The sequence below is a fragment of the Cyprinus carpio genome, chromosome B24 (assembly GCF_018340385.1).
Source record: "Cyprinus carpio isolate SPL01 chromosome B24, ASM1834038v1, whole genome shotgun sequence".
Taxonomy (NCBI): Eukaryota; Metazoa; Chordata; class Actinopteri; order Cypriniformes; family Cyprinidae; genus Cyprinus; species Cyprinus carpio.
In genome coordinates, this window is record NC_056620.1 from 10,899,462 (window position 1) to 10,918,985 (window position 19,524).

The following is a 19,524-nucleotide window of genomic DNA, read 5'->3' on the forward strand; positions in this document are numbered from 1 at the left end:
TTGGATTATTTTTTTGGAACCCCTGGACTGGCCACAATGAATGTACCAGAGCAAAATATTGAGGCCATCTTGTCTGTTATAAAAACCAGATGGAATCATTTTCAGTGTTTAACTGCTCTATCACGCCTCAACGCCGTAACAGCTAAAACAATTCCCTTATGGAGTATAGAGTCATTTTATCGAGCAGCAGCACGCTTGCACTTAACTGATTCATTCATTCAGACTGATGATGCTGTAGATCTAATTTAGACGAAGAATTGAAATGTCTCTCTGGGTTAAGAAGGATGGGTAAATACGATTAACTACTAAACCAGGAGCTGCTTAGTAAATATATTTAACACCTGCAGTTTCCGACACCTCAAGTCATCTGTTAAAACTTGTTTATTAGTTAGAAGTCCACTTTGTCAATGCAGCCTGTCTGTTTTCAGACCTGCCACAATTGCAGTCTGCTGTGCCATAGAAAGCCAAGATTTATGGCTGATGTCCGAAACATCATTCTCCAAAAAAATCCAGTTGTGTTCCACCTGGACGCCTGCAGTCCAGAAACACAACTTGAGTGTAATTACCAGCCAGCCACACTGACATCATAACAAAACAGCATAATGTAGGGTGACTGCCACAGTAACCATATGTTTATATAGTATAAAGTGCCACTAAACATATAATGACATGATTTCAACAGCTTGATAAATAACTTTGCCTGTTTATTGGAGTTTGGTGCCTTTGGATAGAAATTACTCAAAAAAGCAATAACGTAGGACATGGAAATATTAGTGTTAGCACTGCTTTCTTACAGCATAATCGACAATGTAAAAAAACAGAGGGAAAATACCCACTTTGAGAAAATGAAAAAACCAGAAGGTGTCTATGCTCACCTGCTCTTTTCAACTAAGTGAGAACAGACAAAGAACAACACTGTGAGCATGTTCAGAATAATTCTGGTTGTTGACCCCAATTAAGCTGTCAGTCTGCATTATGTCAACAGTTCAATATTTATCTTCTTTCTTTCTTTCTTTGTTTTAAAACAGTGGATTGAAACAAATATTATTACCCCATGGATTCTGCAGAAAAATCTGCAGTTGCATCGAAACAAGCAATCAACTACTTAATCAACAACACAGACCATGTGTTCAACAGCTTGTTAATGCAAATATCTAATCAGCTAATCACTTGACAGCAACTGTAGACATGGTCAATTCAATCTGCAGAAATTCAAATGGAGCATCAGAATGGGGAAGAAAGTCGATTTAAGTGACTTTGAATATGGCATGGTTGCTGTTGTCTGAGTATTTCAGAAACTGCTGATCTATTTCCATTTAAAGCCATCTCTATGGTTTACACAGAATGGTCTGAAATAGAGAAAATATTAATTGAGCAGCAGTTCTGTGGGCAAAAATGAATGTGGATGCCAGAGGTCAGAGGAGAATGGCCAGACTGAGTTGAGCTAATAGAAAAGCACAGTAAGGTATTGAAGGTATGCAGAAGAGCATCTCTGAATGCACAACACGTCAAACCTTGAAGAAGATGGGCTACAGCATCGAAAGACCACACTGTGAGCCAAACCGAGGCTACAGTTTGCCACAGGCTCACCAGAACTGGACAATAGAAGATTGGATATAGGTTGCCTGGTCTGACAATTTCTCCTGCTAAATTTGCATGGTAAAGTCCAAATTTGGCCTAAAACATTATGAAAAGCTTAGATCAGTCCTGATTTGTATAAATGGTTCACGCTGGTGATGGTGTAATGATGTGGGAGATGTTTTTTCGCACACTTTGGGACTCTTAGTACCAACTGAGCATTGTTTAAACACCACAGCAGACCTGAATGTTGTTTGCTGACCATGTTCATGACAACCACAAGTCATCTCAAACTGGTTTCTGGATATGACAATGAGTTCACTAAACGCAAAGGGCCTACAACACCAGATCTCAATCCAACAGAGAACCTTGCAAACCTTTCCACCAGTGGGATGTGATGGAACTGGAGATGGCAAATCTGCAGCATCTGAGTGATGCTATCATGTCAATATGGACCAAAATCTTTGAGGAATGTTTCCAACATCTTGTTTAATGCCAAGAAATATATGCCAAGAATTAAAGGTATAGTTCACCCAAAAATTAAATAACTCACCCTCATTTCATTCCAAACCCATAAGACCTTCATTCATCTTCAGAACACAAATTAAGATATTTTTGATGAAATCCAAGAGCTTTCTGACCCTGCATAGACAGAACACGCAACTGACCACATTCAAAGGCCCAGAAAGGTAGTAAGGACATTATTTAAAATAGTCCATGGACATGACAGAAGCTACGAGAATATTTTTTATGCGCAAAGAAAACAAAAATAAACTACTTCTTCAACAATTTCGGGTTCTAAAATATCTAGTGTCTCTATGTCTCTTTACTTCTTTCCTCACAAAGAAAAGGTCTTCTGTGCAGGATGGGTATCATTTTTGGTCACACCAAGCTCAAAATTCTCATAAGCCTAAACAGAAGGTTGTTTGAAACAGAAAGCAGTTCATATGTTACCATTTGACTAAATAAGGCACAGAGGACTGTCTTTGGACAGCATGCAGGACAAATGAGGCTGGGAGTTGCCTCAACTTTCCATTGACACGTGCAGCGGTTGGCAGCAGCAGATTGAAGACTGAAGATGTTTGTGCGAATGATGAAAGACAAACCTTAAGACTTATGCTTTCTGAGAGTCATTTAAAATAACAGTCACCATTAATAACTTTCTAAGCTGCTGTTTTGATGAAGTAAACTGAACACAGCATATATATTCACAGCCTGGCAAGAAAATGCTACACTTTTCTCTTTCAGTCCTTTGGAACATCTTCAACAATCTTACTCATTCGTTTTTCTATTTACATGCTGCATTTTCCTAAACCTTTGAAAACGGTTCAGTCTGGCAACCACAAGGTTGCTGGTGATGAATTGAAATATTATGGTGACCAGAAGTAATGTCTGCCTTTCTACGCCCACCTTTTCCTTGGCATCAGAAGTGAACGTACGGATGAAGGGAAGTCGTTAAAAATATGACGCACAAATTAAAATTTTTTGAGTGGCAGAGCTTTTTTAGACTCTTTCGACTTGCCAAATGAGTCTTACAATTAGAGCTATTTTATTTCTTTAGACAAAACCTTATATAATTAAAAAACAGTAATTTCAAATAAAAAAACAGTAATGTTCAAATAAAGGGAGTTAACTAGAGCGAGGACACACCTCTACCAATCACCTCACTTCCCGAATCCTTTATATATCAGGCCGCCTCATACCGTAATATTTGTCTCTTTCTCTCGAACCCACCCTTCCCTCCCCTTATTCTTTTCAAGGTTGCATTGGGGGTCCTAATCATCTGGCCTAAATATACAAACGAGATGATACCCCCATCCTGAGTCTCTCTGGACCATCAATTCCAGACACCCTGATCAACCTGATCATCATCCTATCCCCTTTAACTTTCCATCCTCTTCCAACTCATCCCTAACATTCTGAACAATAAACCAGTGTGGTCTTTGCTTGTGAATATTAAATTAATATCTGGGCTACTGAAACACAAACTCCTACTTGTTTCCGCACGTTTTGGATTAACGTGAACGTGATGTGCACGTGAATGAGTGATTTGATTTATTACTTCTGACACATTAACAAGACTAAATAACGTCTCACTCTAAGCACAGCCACCATCCCATTTTTCATATAAAAATGACAAGTCTTTCCCCAGTGCAAATTTTACAGAAAAATGAAAGAAAAACAGCACAAAAAGAGCGCAATCGGAACATTACAGTAGTATGAACAGACAGTGACAGACAGTAATGAACAATCATTATGGTGGATGAGATGCCAGATGGATCAGGAACATGTGCTGTCAGCAAAAGCAGTATTGAGTAAATAAATCTGTTCTTGTTTCCACAGTAATGCAGTAATTTTGTGCCAAGTGAAACTTTTCCTTTAAACATGTATTCTGTGAGATGGATAGCTTTTGGATGACATTTTAGTCAAATATACTATAACTGGTTAAAAAAAAAACTAAATTATTGCTATTGTAATCTTCATATAAACAAGAATTTTTGCTCCTAGAAAAAAAGTGTAATTGCTGCCATTCATTGTACTATACATACATGCCAAAACTCCATCAATGGGGAAAACCATAACAAAGTTTTGCTTCAGGTGTGTACCATATGTCGAAGATTTCTTAATACAACAAGAACATCCAATTTCTGAGATCTTCTCCAGAGATTCCCAGTTTCTGGAAAGCTGCTGGTATTTGTGCATTAATATTGAAAGTTAAGGAAAGATTTATGATGAAAGTCTTGCAAAATGCATTGTGTAGCGTTCTAATATGTTTTGATTATTATTATGATCCTGCAGACTCAAAAGTTTACGTCTTCTTTAATGAGACTGAGTACTGTTTTAGTTTACTGAAACAACACCACATTAGTGAAATGAGGAAATACCTTTAAATACAGGAAACGGCTCAGATATTACAGTGCTGTCTACTTTGGCATTCATGTTGAAAGGAATCTAGGTCAAATAGGACGATGAAGAATTTTTTTATTTTTTCTCCCCCAAATGTAGAAGGAATCAAGCTGAGAATGAGTGAATCCAAAAGATTAGTTTCTGAAGAAAATATGGGATCTGGCAAGATATATTTATTCATGACATGATTGACTGTTTTGGGTTTCAGAAAACCCCAATGTGTTTGTTTGTTTGTTTGTTTATTTATTTGTTATTTTTAAAGAATGTAGTATTTATGTTTTTTGAGCATAGTATATAAATGCATGCATACACACACATATTAATTTATTATAATTTTTTAGTGTCAATATTCAATATTATCAATATTCAATATAATCAATATTCTTCACATGTATATTTTTATAGACTCACAAATGTATTTGCTTTTTCATATTATTTTTTTTCACTGTTGCTTTTTATTATTATTATTATTTTTATAGTGTATTTTCTTATTATATGCTAGTATGTATATCCAAACATAGACAAATCTATACTACTGTAAATTATTATATATATATATATATATATATATATATATATATATATATATATATATATATATATATATATATATCATTAAATATGACAAATATATAACATTATACAAATATTCTTAACTTTTTACATTTAATTTTTTTCAGTGTTAGTTTTAGTCATTTTAGTACTTTTATTTCAGCTATTACTTGGCAAAAGCAACTTCTCTAATTTATCAAATATTTTCCAATTTAGCAAATATCAAATATTTAAAACATATCAGTTTTTTTTTTCCAGTATATCAAAATATATCAGTTTACATGGTTGACATCTGTTACAGCAGCATAAAGGACACAGTAAGGTTACAGACTGTTGTGAGCACAAGGGGTTGTGCTTCTCATCCACGTCACCACTGACCTTTCTCTGTTTATAAAATGGATTTCATTTCGCTTCTTTTTACATGTACACACATGAGCCATTGTCAGTACCCGCGGGGAGGTAAAAGAGTCGCTTTGTCTTGATGAAATGGCAGCAGCGGCCACACATGTTTCTGCCAAAATCAGCCAAGATTCAGAGCTCCACAAACTTCACCTGTGTTATATTAAACCTGTCAGATTAAATGAGTGAGCTGATAAACTGTTGCGAATACAGTGTGAGCCAAAATACACGCCTTTACCCCCTCACTGGCCCAAGTATCCAACTGATCCCATGAATGAGTGTGTATGGCCAGCTTGCAGTGACAGCTTGTGAAATGAAATCCTGTCTGAAGTCAGCAACACTTGCTTGTTAATCAATTAATTTCACTTCCAGTTGGATATCTTATAAACAATACTAGATTGCAATACTTGGATCACCACTTGTTGCATGCATGAAAACAATTAATAAATTAGAGAAGAGTTTTTAATTCCTAAAGTGTTGGTACATACATCTTGAGTCCTCTGTAGAGGACATTATATTCTAGCAAATTTCTCAGAGACCATATATGCCACAGTTTTATGTCTGGATGTCACATTCAGGGCTTTAGAGATATCAAATATTTGGAGGCTTGACCATGACAACTCCTCTTCCTTTGTCTTTTAAAATGACTGATATTGACCAAATAATCAAATTTACCATAGTTATGGAAATATGATACTGTTTTGTAATTATTATTTAAATCTGAGTAATAATTATATTGTTTGTCATAAATAAACATCTCAGGAAAATGTTACAAATCAGAAACTGTCACAAAAGAGGACATCAGTTTCATACAAATCTTCTGTACAGGACACCAGGACATGTACAGAAGTATGTAAATTAGGCATTTTGTGGAGACACAACAAGTCAATAGGAAACAAAACTATACATCAATATTCCTATGAAATATAGGAGATATAGAGATATTCTTAAGAAAACGTTAAGAATGTTAAGAAAAAGTTATTACTCCCATTATTACACTTACTTTTTCCATTAAATGTTGCCCCAAGAACACATTAATATGCAAATTAGATACAATATAAAAAAAAATCAATTGTATAGAATGGGAACAGTAATCGCAATTGTGCACACATAATACATAAATTAAATAGTAGCCTATATCAAATCGCTCTGTTATAACTCTCAAAACATAGCTGAGAATCATATTTGTTCAAAGTTTGGTTAAAGTGCCCCTATAATGGATTTTTGAAAATTATCTTTCATGCAGTGTTTAACACAGCTCTAAGTGAAAACATCCTGCAAAGTTTTAAATTTGAAAGTGCACCGTGTATAAAGTTATTGTCTCTCAAAAGAAAAAGTAGACTCTGAATCATTGAAACGAGTCGTTTTTAAAACGAATCCCAAGACGTTTCATGTTGACGTCAACATGAAACATTAGCATATTGCCCGCCCACTTGCTGGTCTTTTCCCATTAGTCTGAATGAAAATGCAAAATCATTCTTTGCCACTAAGTGCCGCCTTTGGAGTGGTAAAAATAGTGGTTTCCACAGCAACGCTGTACACAAAGCAGCACTCACTGTGCTCACAAACTTATTAGGCATGATGAAATAAAAATGAGACTAATTGGACCAATCACTGCAGATTAGCATCACGCAAAGGAGGGGTTTGGAAAAATGAATCGTTGAGCGAATCGTTTGGGAGTCCTTGAGCAAGTAAGGTAAAAATAAATGCATATTATAAGACAATGAAAGTGTTTTTTGAACTTGCATGCATGTAAACCTGTTGTTGGGGACTCCCAAAACTAAATTACAAACCTTTCATTACCCATTATTGGGGCACTTTAAAAAATTTAATAAGTGAATGACAAAAACAAACAAACAAAAACAATAATATAATATAATATCAATAATATAATATAATCTATATAATATAATATAATATAAATATAATATAATATAATATAATATATTATATAATATAATATAATATAATATAATATAATATAATATAATATAATATAAATAATATAATATAATGATGATAACTGAGTCCTCATGTCCTCTACAGAGGACATAGCATGACATATGAATAAAATATCTATTTTCATTTTTTCCCCCCTCTCCATTTGTTTTATTATGCTCCAAACCAAAGCATAATATCACAAAGTTTTTTTCATGGTTCAGTAAAAAAAAAAAAAAAAAAAAAAAAAATATATATAAATAATATATATATATATATAATATATATATATATATATATAATATATATATAATCAGATATATTTTTCAGATTTTCAAATTTATTCAAAAAAGATTAATTGATGGTCATAAAACATAAAATGGAAAAACACCATTAAATCAGAAAACTCATTCATACAACTATAATATTCTAAGTCATCTGAATTCATGCAATAGTTTTGTGTAAGGAATAGGATTAAATTTAAGTCATTAATCATTGAAAATCTTACTTCTGTCACAGCCATTCTTTCAGCAAACCAGAATATATTAAAAGAGTTTTATAGTTTATTTTATTAATCTCACTTTCATACATCATTATGACCTCAGGGGCATGTTTAAAAAAAAAAAAAAAACAGAAAAACATTCAAAAACTAACTGAAGAGAAGTCCAGACATCTTCTGGCCTAAACAAAATGAAGATCTGAAGTCAAAATATGAGTAATCGACCATCGCTGTCTGGCAAGTTATATAAGTCATAAATTCATCCGCTTTGTTCCCCAGCATTGAGAATGAACCATCCAGCCATTGAGAGAATAACTGATCAAAAATATAATAGAATTGACGTCATAAGTGCCCCGTCCTTGGCTGATACCACAGTGCACCGTGATTGTTTGGTAAATTTGAGGGGAGCAGAGGATGCACACAACCAATGAATTCTTGATTCTTGTCTGAGGCCCACAAGGACCAAACTCTCCACAGGCCCAGCAGAACAAAACAGCCCAGCAACAACCTCAACAAAGAACAGCAGAAAAACCATTAAGAGAACCACTGAGATCGAGCAGTTCTCCACATCACACCACCTGCAAACCGTTTGCCTGCAATGACGTCAGACACCGAAACTGAGCACAGCAGAACTTGCTGGTGAACGTTTTTATAATTAGCACAGGCATTGCAGCAGTAATATCCTGATTATGTGTTCTTGCACGACTTATTTTGATGACCAAATTTTGAAGTCTTACTATTTTAATTCATAACTGATTCCAATCTTCAAACAATTCATTAGGCAGAGCATTGTTAATTGCATATAAATATTTATGACCTCAAGAAAGCAAACAAACTGTGTCCCTGGAGAGGGTTGTTTTATTGAAATGACATGGCACTCTGTGTGCTGTATTCTCTGAACACTCAATTTCACTGCTCCCTGTGTAGTGTTGTCTTTATAGAGTTTGGATTTGTGTTTCAAGGTCAAACATTTATGCGCAAAGGGAACAGATGTAATCATTGTTTCACTGGATTTCATACATACACAAGTATTTCTGCATAATCCTGAATCATCAAGAGGTTTGCACAAAATGTCCTTTAAATTTACTGTAAAATGTAAAAGCAACTAAAAACAGATGGAGCCAAATAAATCACACTATTTTTTTTTTAAAACAACTGATTTGTTTATCCAATTAAAACAACAACAAAATACATTAGTAAGTATGATCTGCCCTTATGAAAACTTTCCATAGATTTAATACAATGGTCACTACAGTTAAACCATGGTAACTACAAATTAACCATGGTTTTGCCACACTAACCATAATTTAACTATGGTATGTGGAGTGAAACTGTGGTTATACAAACAATAATCAGTACGAAAAAAAAAAAAAAAAAAAAAAACATGGTTACTTTTATGCAAATTACTTGCATGTATTGTATGTATTGTATGTATTGGCGATTGCCTCATTAAAAGAATATAATCTAGATTTGTCAGCAATATAAGAATGAAGGTTAGCACTATGACGGTCAGCACTAGAAAACATTTATTAATATTTATTTCATTTATTTATTTATTTATTTAAAAAAAAAAATGTTACAATTTTAGGCTGGCCTACTGAGCATCAGGAAAAAGAGTTCACGAAGAAAGGAATAAACAATCTTTTAAAATAAGCCTACATTTGAGAATTCTGTGCCAGTCAGCATTTGTATATAGGCCTATAAAGCATATAAAGTTAACCTCCAAGTTATATATGAAATTCACTCAGGCATAAATAGTCAAGTAATTCAAGCGAAAGACTGAAATATTGGGATGAGCTCAGCTCAGTGACCATGTGACAAGCAGTGACATGCACTAACTGGACCCTCAGGTTTCTTACATGCATCAAATGTAACATTGCCATCTAATGGACAATAGCTGCTGTGACAGCTGACAGTGCAGGTGTTTGTCATCTCTGTCTTGTTCCTAGAGGACAACAAGCAAAGTTTGTTATTTCTATGATTTGTGATATTTTGATTTAAGAATGTCTGACCAACTAAGGTAACTATACCAACAGCAAAAAGCAGCAGGTAATTAATTTGTTGGCAAAGCTCGTATCTTACTAACAAACTTACTAAATGGGAATATACTGGAAATATATTGAGCTATACAGGTACATACATTTTCTTATATGGGAAAATAGTGTTTATATTTTTCAGTATACTGCAATATATGCACAGATCATGTATGGCTATATATTGATACATACAAATATATAGCAATAAAGACAAAATCTGCACTACATTTTTACATGTAATAGCTTTATTGAAAAACTCAATTAACTAATTTCTCTTTCATGAGTTATTAACACACGTAATACATAATAAAACATTCAGAAACATTTAACTCACTTTGCATATCACACATTTCATATATGAAAATATGTTTGAAGTGTTAAGGAAAAAAAAAACTCTCATTAGAGACATGACAAATTGGTGGGTGGAAAATTAGATATTTTGAATATAAATATAGCATATCAAATTGAAATAAACACAAATATATGAATATGTATCATGGTTATTCACAAAAAAATTCTATATTTATTGAACACGTTCTCATATAATTGTGAACATATATCTGTTCAAATATATTTATACACACTCATTACCTTATTTATGTATCTGTATGAATTGTATTATTGAATATAAAATTACATACATTATATTGTAAGTTATAGAATTGTATGTATTATTCAATATATTGTAATATATTAACACAATATATTATTTTGTATTTTCAAATAAATAATTGAATATTGTTTGTTCATAACAAAATATAAAGCAAGAAATTTTGTTAAAAAAACAAGGAAAAAATCCTAGATTGTGAATGAAAATATGCATCTGTTTAGAATGTGTTTTGAGTTGAGTTATCAGGCATGATCAAACATGCAGTGGCAGTGAGTCTCATGACATTTCACATGCAGAGTGTGTAGTTGTGTGCATGTGTGAATGAGTATGACAGTTAGACAGCAGTTAAAGTGTGACAAGGCACACATTTTTTGACAATAAATCCCAATATAGCACAGCTAGGCTGTGATTAATAGTTTGGAGTTCACACTTCACACACTGCACAATGAAATGTGTGATGTTTATTCCAGTGGAAGACTTTGTTCCATCTTCGACGGAAGCCTTTATTGTCACCTTCAGTGACAGCTCTCCGACTCCTCGTGCATTGAGGGTTAGGTTTCATAGAGCTTTCATTTATTGGTGAGTTACCAATGTCATCAGCACAGCTAAATTACTTCAAAGGCAGCTGGGCTGCTAAAGTCTGTTACCTCAAAAGTGAAGGTCAAAGAAGCCCTCAAACCATTTCCTATTCAACAGTTATGAATAAATCATAAATATGACACCAGACTCCTCAGGGTGGACAGCGGAGATGTAATTTTTTATGCAATACAGTAAGTGGAGGGCTTGCAAATAAAGTTGCTGTGAAAGGTACTTCATCTGAGGTTGCATGTCTGTTGCGGAAAAGGTTGATTCTTGGTTGTGAGAGTTGAATGCAAAATTATCTTTTTACTCCACATGCAATGAATAACCTTTCTGACAGACAGCAGTTAACACATGTATAGTAACTCATAATGTAATAACTGCACAAATGTAATAAGTATTACATTATTAAAATAAAATAAAATGTTCATAATGTAATAATTTTTCTCAAAATGTAATAAAATCTTGAGCTCATAATGTAATAACAATTATTACATTATGAGAAATGTATTACATTATAAACTCACCAAAAATATTGTTATATTGTTATAATTCTATAATTATACTAAGCAGTCAATTATAAGGGACAGTCAAAATATTTGTGCTGTTATTATATATATATATATATATATATATATATATATATATATATATATATATATATATATATATATATATATATATATAAAAGAGATAAAGATATAGATATAAATGCCAAAATTAATCTCAGATGTGAACATATTTGCTTTGCTCAATCTTTTCATGTACAAATTTATTCTAAAAATAAATATATTTATACATATATTTGTACATAAATGGATTATACATGAATGAGTATACAGCTTGTTATTTCTGAATATATAAATAGATATAACATTTACATTTAGTGATGTAGCTGGGAAAGGTATAGCTAAGGTATGATTGGCTGATGTCATGCCAGCCTGTGAACCTATCAGTGTCCCTACTCCTTTGTGATTGGTTAACATGGTTTAAATCCTATTAACCTTTCAGTGTTGGCATTGATAATATACAAAGTGAAGGGCTTGATTACTCAGGATGCATCATCCTTGGTACTAGACCTTTGTGGAAGTAAGTCATTATGAACAAGGGATAGGGCTTGGTGCATCCTCCTGTTGTTGTGTTTTAGCAGTTAGGCCTTTTTCAGCATGCTAGTGGCCGTGGTGAGCGACCATGCATTTTGCTACATGGTAAATCTCTCTTGGTGTAACTGCACATCCAGGGGTTTCCAGTAACTTGGTTTGAGATGAATGTACATCAGTGATGTGACTGCACTGCTGTTTTGTTTTTAGTGTTTGTTGGGTGAATGTTTTAAAGTTTTCTGTCTTGGTCTTACTTTGGTTAACTTTGTTTGTATGGGTTTTCTCTTGTTTTTTATTCATTCATGAGCAGCCATTCATCAACTTGTGTGCGAGTTAGCTGGGAGGCAAGTAAGATATTTGGCCTTGGTCGTCCATTTGGTTCCTCCCGTCGGTGCATACGACTGCTCATTTTTATGTTTTTCTTTTTGTTTTTCATTTATTGTACAAGTAGTTGTCGAATCTGTGTATGTGGACTCCTTTTGGAGTAGATGGCTTTTTTGTAGTATGAAAGTGAGAATTTTGTATTTTTGAATGTGTCTTGAAATTTGTACCAGTTAACCATATTGTCATTTAGGAGTAGAAACTTTTAAAGCGGGGGTTGCAGTCTTTTAGCGTGTCCACATGGAGTACGGTGCTTAACCAGTTGTATTGCTTTCACAAGGTGTGAGTATGGTATGATGTGAAAATCCAAAAGGCCCCCGCTGGCCATTTCTCTCCTACTGGTCATTTCTTTAAAACTTATATTATTTTATCATCCTTCATCAATAATTTTTTGTGTACAAAAACCAATGCTTTAAACTAATGTTTTATTTTTGTGCATAAATAAATTGCTTAATTTTTATACTTAATGTCTATGTCTCCTTCATGTCTATGTCTCCATGCTCACCCTGCCTTTGGCAACAAACCTGTGTGCCCTTGTAAAGGGCTGTTGTGTCCAGGTATATTCCAACTGGCATAGTTGATTATAGGATGTGTATCCATTGTTTTTGGTAATTTCCCCTACCTGACTACTCACTGCCACAGTAATTTAGCAGACACTTTTATGCAAAGCAACTTACAAATGAGGACTATGGACGCAAGCAAAATAAATAAAAGAGCAATGATATGCAAGTGCTATCACAACTCTCAGTTAGCTTAATGCAGTACACGTAGCAAGTTTTTTTTTTATTATATGATAGAACAGAAAAAGAATAAAGCAAGCTAGTGTTAGAGGTCTTTTTTGCTTTTGTTAATTGTATAACAAATAAAGAGAAAACAAATTGATAGAATGCAAAAAGATTAGAGAAGCTAGTGTTAGCTTTTTTTTAAAAGGAAAGAAGCAGTTAGTAAATAAATAGAGTGCAAGTCTAAAAGTGGCAAGTTTTTTATAAACTTTGAACAAGGAATTTTTAGCAATGTGATCTGAGAAAGTCACCTAACCACCAAACATAAAATAAAGCAAATCTGCTGGACCGTGTAGTTTTAGTAATGAGTATGAGAAAGTCAGCTGATCATCAATCATAACTCCAAGGTTTCTGGCTGTTTTTTAAAGGAGTTATGGTTGATGTGCCTAACTGGATAGTGAAATTGTGATGAAACAATGGGTTTGATGCAACCACAAGCAGTTCTGTCTTGGCAAGGTTAAGTTGAACGTGATGGTCCTTCATCCAGCACGAAATGTTTGTTAGACAAACTGAGATGCGAACAGCTATCGTCGGATCATTAGGATGGAATGTGAGGTAGAGTGGAGTGTCATCAGCATAGCAGTGATATGAAAAGCCATGTTTCTGAAAGACAGAACCTAGTGATGCCATGTAGACAGAGAAGAGAAGTGGTCCAAGAATTGAGCCCTGAAGCACCCCAGTACTTAGATGTTGCGACTTGGACAGCTCACCTCTCCAAGATACCTTGAAGGACCTATCTGAGAGTTAAGACTTAAACCACTGGAGTGCGGCTCCTGAGATGCCCTTTGCCAATAGGGTTGACAGAAGGATTTGGTGGTTAACCATGTCAAAAGCAGCAGACAGAACCAGCAAGATAAATATTGAAGATTTGGAATCTGCTCTTGCCAGTCTTAGGGCTTTAACAACTGAAAGCAAGGTAGTCTCAGTTGAATGTTCACTTCTGAAACCAGACTGGTTGCTATCGAGGAGGTTGTTTTGTATAAGAAAGGCAGAGACTTGGTTGAACACAGCTCGTTCAAGTGTTTTTGCAGTGAAAGGAAGAAGGGAAACTGGTCTGTATTTCTCTAAAAGAGATGGGTTAAGGGTGGGTTTCTTAACTAGTGGGGTTATTTTTTTAACTCAAAAAATGTCAAATGGTGTATTAATCAAGTAGAAAGTAACATACTTTCCTTATATTCATTATTCTCAATTTTCATGTTTTTCACTGTTTTAAATAACATATTGTTATGGCCCAAGCCTTGTGGGTTTAGTGTTTATTGTTTGTTTTTCCTTTTTTTTTGGTGCTGATTTGGTTTATCTTTCCTTCCCAAGGTTAAGCTCCGCCCCTGCAACCTGTTTCGATGCTAGAGTCTTGTGCTCAAGGGAGATGAGGAGCATGGACGTTGTGGTGAGCTGAAGTGGTGTGTTGCTGCCAGTCACGTGATTCCTACGGTCACTGTTTAAGCTCTCCTGTGATGAGGAGTTTGTGTGTAATGTGTATGGTTCGCTGTCCTGTCAGCAAAGGAGCTCCATGCACGTCCTGGTATCCAGCCAGCCGTTGACAATAAGCTGCTTTCTGTTTTGTGATTTTGGTTGTTTTTGTTGATCTGTATTCGTTTATTTTGATGAATGTTAGGGTTTATTCACACCTGTCTTGTTTGGTTTGATTGAAACGAACTCTGGTTCGTTTCCCCCTTTGGTGCGGATCTTTTTGGCAGGTGTGAATACAACAATCGCACTCTGGTGCGCACCAAACAACTGAACCGAGACCCAGCTGAAGAGGTGGTCTCGGGTTCGGTTACAAACAAACTCTGGTACGGTTCGTTTAAGGTGTGAATATGATTCAACCTCGATCCGACCCAACTGCAGAAAGCACTGCGCCTTTTGAGTTAACAGTCTGGAGAAGACGCATAAAAATGTGGATATGTTCAGCAAGTTCAGTGAAAGGATGAAGGAGAGGGGATTTGAGCGGTCTCCCACAAATCACGTTGAGCGGTTTCTTCCCCATAGAAGTACATTATAAGGAAACATAACATGGTTTAACATACCTTAACAATGACTGGGGAAAACCAAACTTCTGTCAGATTTTACTTATAATAAACACCATTTTGCATCCACGTTAAGCTGTTTCCATATATGGACACCTGTGGTGGAGAAAGTTATATTTACTTAATATTAACGTAATGAGATATTATTCACTTTGACAAAATTTGACAGATGTTTGGTTTTCCAAGGTTGTTGTTAAGGTAGGTGTTATATCCCTTGTAAGAAGCAATGAGGAGGCATTCGAACATCAAGATCCTTTATTTAACCAAATTAAATAGCAGAGTGGTACAGCACACGCAGTAGCACTCTATTCAACTAAACGTATATCATGAACCTCTATTTCCACCTACTGGCCAATGTGCACAAAAGAACACAACAGTAGGCTACGTTAAACCACGTTAAGTTGTTTCCTTAAAATGGACTTTTATGGGGGAGAAAATGCTCAACATGATATTATTCACTTTATCTGTGGAATAAGGGCTCGTTCTTTTGACGGTAGTTAGTGTTTATTACAAGTAAGGTTTGACAGAAATTTGGTTTTCCCTGGTCGGTGTTTAGGTACATTAAGCATTTTAGAATGTCCCCACTTGCAAAGTCTGCCATCGCTTTCCTATGCGTGCTGTTTTTTTTAAATTTACCTAATTCATCTTCTGCGCAGTGCCATGGTCAGTATGCCATTGTAGGTGCACATAAGAGCAAGCTCTCTCCGCCAGAACCGTCTTGCAGCACTTTTTCCTCTTTACAAAATCTTTGTTACAACATTGTGTAGATGACATTGTCTCATCTGATGTTCATAAGTGTCTGTCATGGTTTGAAACGAAAACAAGAGCGACAAGAGTTTTCATTCGGTCAGCAACGGGGTTCCGTGTTAGTGAAAACGTTTTCCTCACCACTCTCTCACCCTTCTGCAGCGCCTGATGTCAGTTTTCAGCCTTTCGTATTTGACGGATTTGTATCTTTGGATGATGGTGTCGAAAGCCGAAAGCCTGTACGAATTTTGTGTGACACCGGAGGATCTCAGTCATTTATATTGTCGGACATTTTAGACTCGGCGTGTAATACCAGTGTGATTGTGCAGAGTATTGAAATGGGTTTTGTAACCGTTGCTCTGCATTGTGTATGGGTTACCTCTGATTTGGCATCTGGGTGTTCTGAAGTAGCAGTCCATCTTTCTTTACGTGTGAAGGGTATTGATTTTATAATGGGAAACGGCAGCGCTGGCGGTAAGGTAATGCCGGTTGTACAAGTGACAGATGTCCCGCATACCGATTTACAATCTGATGTAGGCCTACTTGTTAAATCTTTTCCGGATGTGTTTTCAGTTAGTGCTGTTATGACATGTGCACAAACAAAACATGACATTCAAGAGAACGTAATCAACAGTTCTACTGGAATGACGCCGTGTTGATGCGTAAATGGAGCCGATCATTAAATGCTGAGCAGACAGATGAGTGGAATGTGGTGCATCAAATTGTGGTGCCTTTGAAATTCCAGCAGCATGTTTTGAGTCTGGATCATGACCATCCTTGGTCTGGACACATTGGTATAAATAAGACCTATAACTGGGTGCTCCATCATTTCTTTTGGCCAGGATTAAAAACTGATGACTTGAAATACTGTAAATCATGCCACATTTGTCAGGTTGGTGGAAAATCTAACCAGGTGGTGCCACCTGCTCCTCTCTGTCGTATAACTACCGTAAGTGAACCGTTCGAATGTATTCTTGTGGATTGTGTGGGTCCACTTCCTTGCACTATATCTGGTTGTCAGAATTTATTGACGATCATGTGCGTAGCTACTCGGTTTTCAGAAGCTTTTCCGTTAAGAAATATAACTGCTAAAACAGTGACGTAAGCTCTTACAAAGTCAGGTGCTCTTCACCCTGAGAGTCAAGGGGCTTTAGAGCACTCGCGTATTTCTTAATGCCTTAAAAGCCCTAGGAGTGGCTCACGTTGTGTCAAGTGTTTATCACCCTGAGAGTCAAAGGGCTTTAGAGCACTGGCATCAGACATTAAAATCTGCACTGTGTAAGTGCTGCCTAGAGACTGGGCACGATTGGAACAAGGGAGTTCCTTTAGTTTTATTTGTGGTGCGCGAGGCGTGACAGGATTCGCTGGGATTTAGCCTATCAGAATTGGTGTTTGAGCACAACGTTTGTGGTCCTTTAAAAATGCTCAAATCCAAAGGACGAGAATCCAAATCCAATTCCGTCTGAGGAGACAAATGTTCTTGATTTTGTCACTGGTATCCGTGAACATTTACATAATGCTTGTACTGTGGCGAAAGAAGCTCTATCCCTCACACAGGAAAAAATTAAACACTGCTTTGATAAAAAGGCAGTTGTGCGTAGTTTTCTTCCAGGGGAAAAAGTTTTAAACCTGATTCCTACCCCTGGCTCCACTTTTACTGTATGCTTTTTGGGTCTCTATGTGGTTAAAAGTGAAGTGAGTGAGACAGACTACATAATTCATACTCCAGATCGGAGGCGGATAACTCGTTTATGTCATGTGTATATGCTGAAGCCCTATTTATGTCATAATAAAGGAAAGGATGAAACTGTTAATGCTTCTATGAGTGAGTTTCATTGCTTACTTATACCTTGCCTATTGATGTTGTGAATGATGGATTGAATTTATCTATGGAAGTTGTGAATGGTGGATGTCTGAAGAACTCCGAAGTTTTATTGACGCTTCCCTCTTAACTGTCTTATCTGTCTAATGAACAGTGGAGGGACAAGTAAACTGTTGGACAGCTTCCCAGAGCTTTTTAGTGACGTCCCTCCTGGTACCTCTGTCATTCAGCATGACATCCATGTCAACAGTGCATTACCAATTAAGCAACATGCATATCACTGTCCGATGAGTAAGAGTGAAGAAATGAAATGTGAAGTGAAGTATCTACTGCAGAATGGTTTTGCTGTGTTGAGTAGTAGCCCATGGAGCTCTCCATGTGTCTTAGTGCCAAAAGCTAATGGGTCTTTCCATTTTTGCACTGACTTTAGGAAAGTTAATTCTGTCACTGTACCTGACGCTTTTCCACTACTGCGCATTGATGACTGTATAGAGAGCCTTGGTGCTGTGAATTATATTATGAAGCTAGATCTGCTGAAAGGTTATTGGCAGGTGCCTCGAACCGAGCGTGCTTCTAATATTTCTGCCTTTGTAACCCCTGATGCTTTCCTACATTATACGTGGATGGCGTTTGGCCTTTGAAATGCACCAGCGTTGTTTCAACGGTTGATGTCCATGGCTTTGAGTGAAGTTCCTAACTGTAAAGTATATCTTGATGACATAGTCATTTATTCATCCACATGGGCTGAACATTTACATGATGTGTTTCGCCGTTTAGCTGTGGCATCGCTGACATTAAACTTTAAGAAATGTGAATTCACATAGGGTACTGTCACGTATCTGGGGAAGCAGGTGGGTATCCAGTGCCTACTACGAGGCGGGAGCTACGTAGATTTCTGGGGATTGTGGGGTACTACCAGTGTTTCTGTAAGAATTTTTTGAGCATAATTGCTCCTTTAACTCGATTATGTAGTCCTAAAATTGATTTCAGTTGGACTAATGAGTGCCAACAGGCATTACTGTCTGCAAAATCTCTTCTTTGCAGTGCTCCGGTGTTGTCGTTCCCAGATGTGTCCCGTCCATTTTAAATGGAAGTGGACGCCAGTTCTGTCAGAGCGGGAGCTGTCCTTCTACAGGAGGGTGCTGATGGAATATCTCACCCAGTGTCATACTTCTCTGTTAAAGGGTTATTTCACCCAAAAATTTAAATCAGGCAGCGTTTTACTCATCCCCGATGCATCCTAGGCATATATATGACTTTCTTCTTTCAGATGAATCCAGTCGGAGTTATATTAAAAATTGTCTTTGCTCTTTCAAGCTCTATCATTGCAGTCAGTGGGCATTGCATAGCTTCAGTCCAAAAGACGTGAAATAAAATGCGCCCTTCCATAAAAAAAGTGTCTCACACTGCTCCGGGGGGTGAACATAGGCCTCCTGGGGGTGAGTAAAACGCAGCCTAATTTTCATTTTTGGGAACTAACCCTTTAAGTTTAACCGTCATCAGTTAAATTACTCAACAATCATGAAGGAAATGTTAGCACTCTTGCTGGCATTACAACATTTTTGGG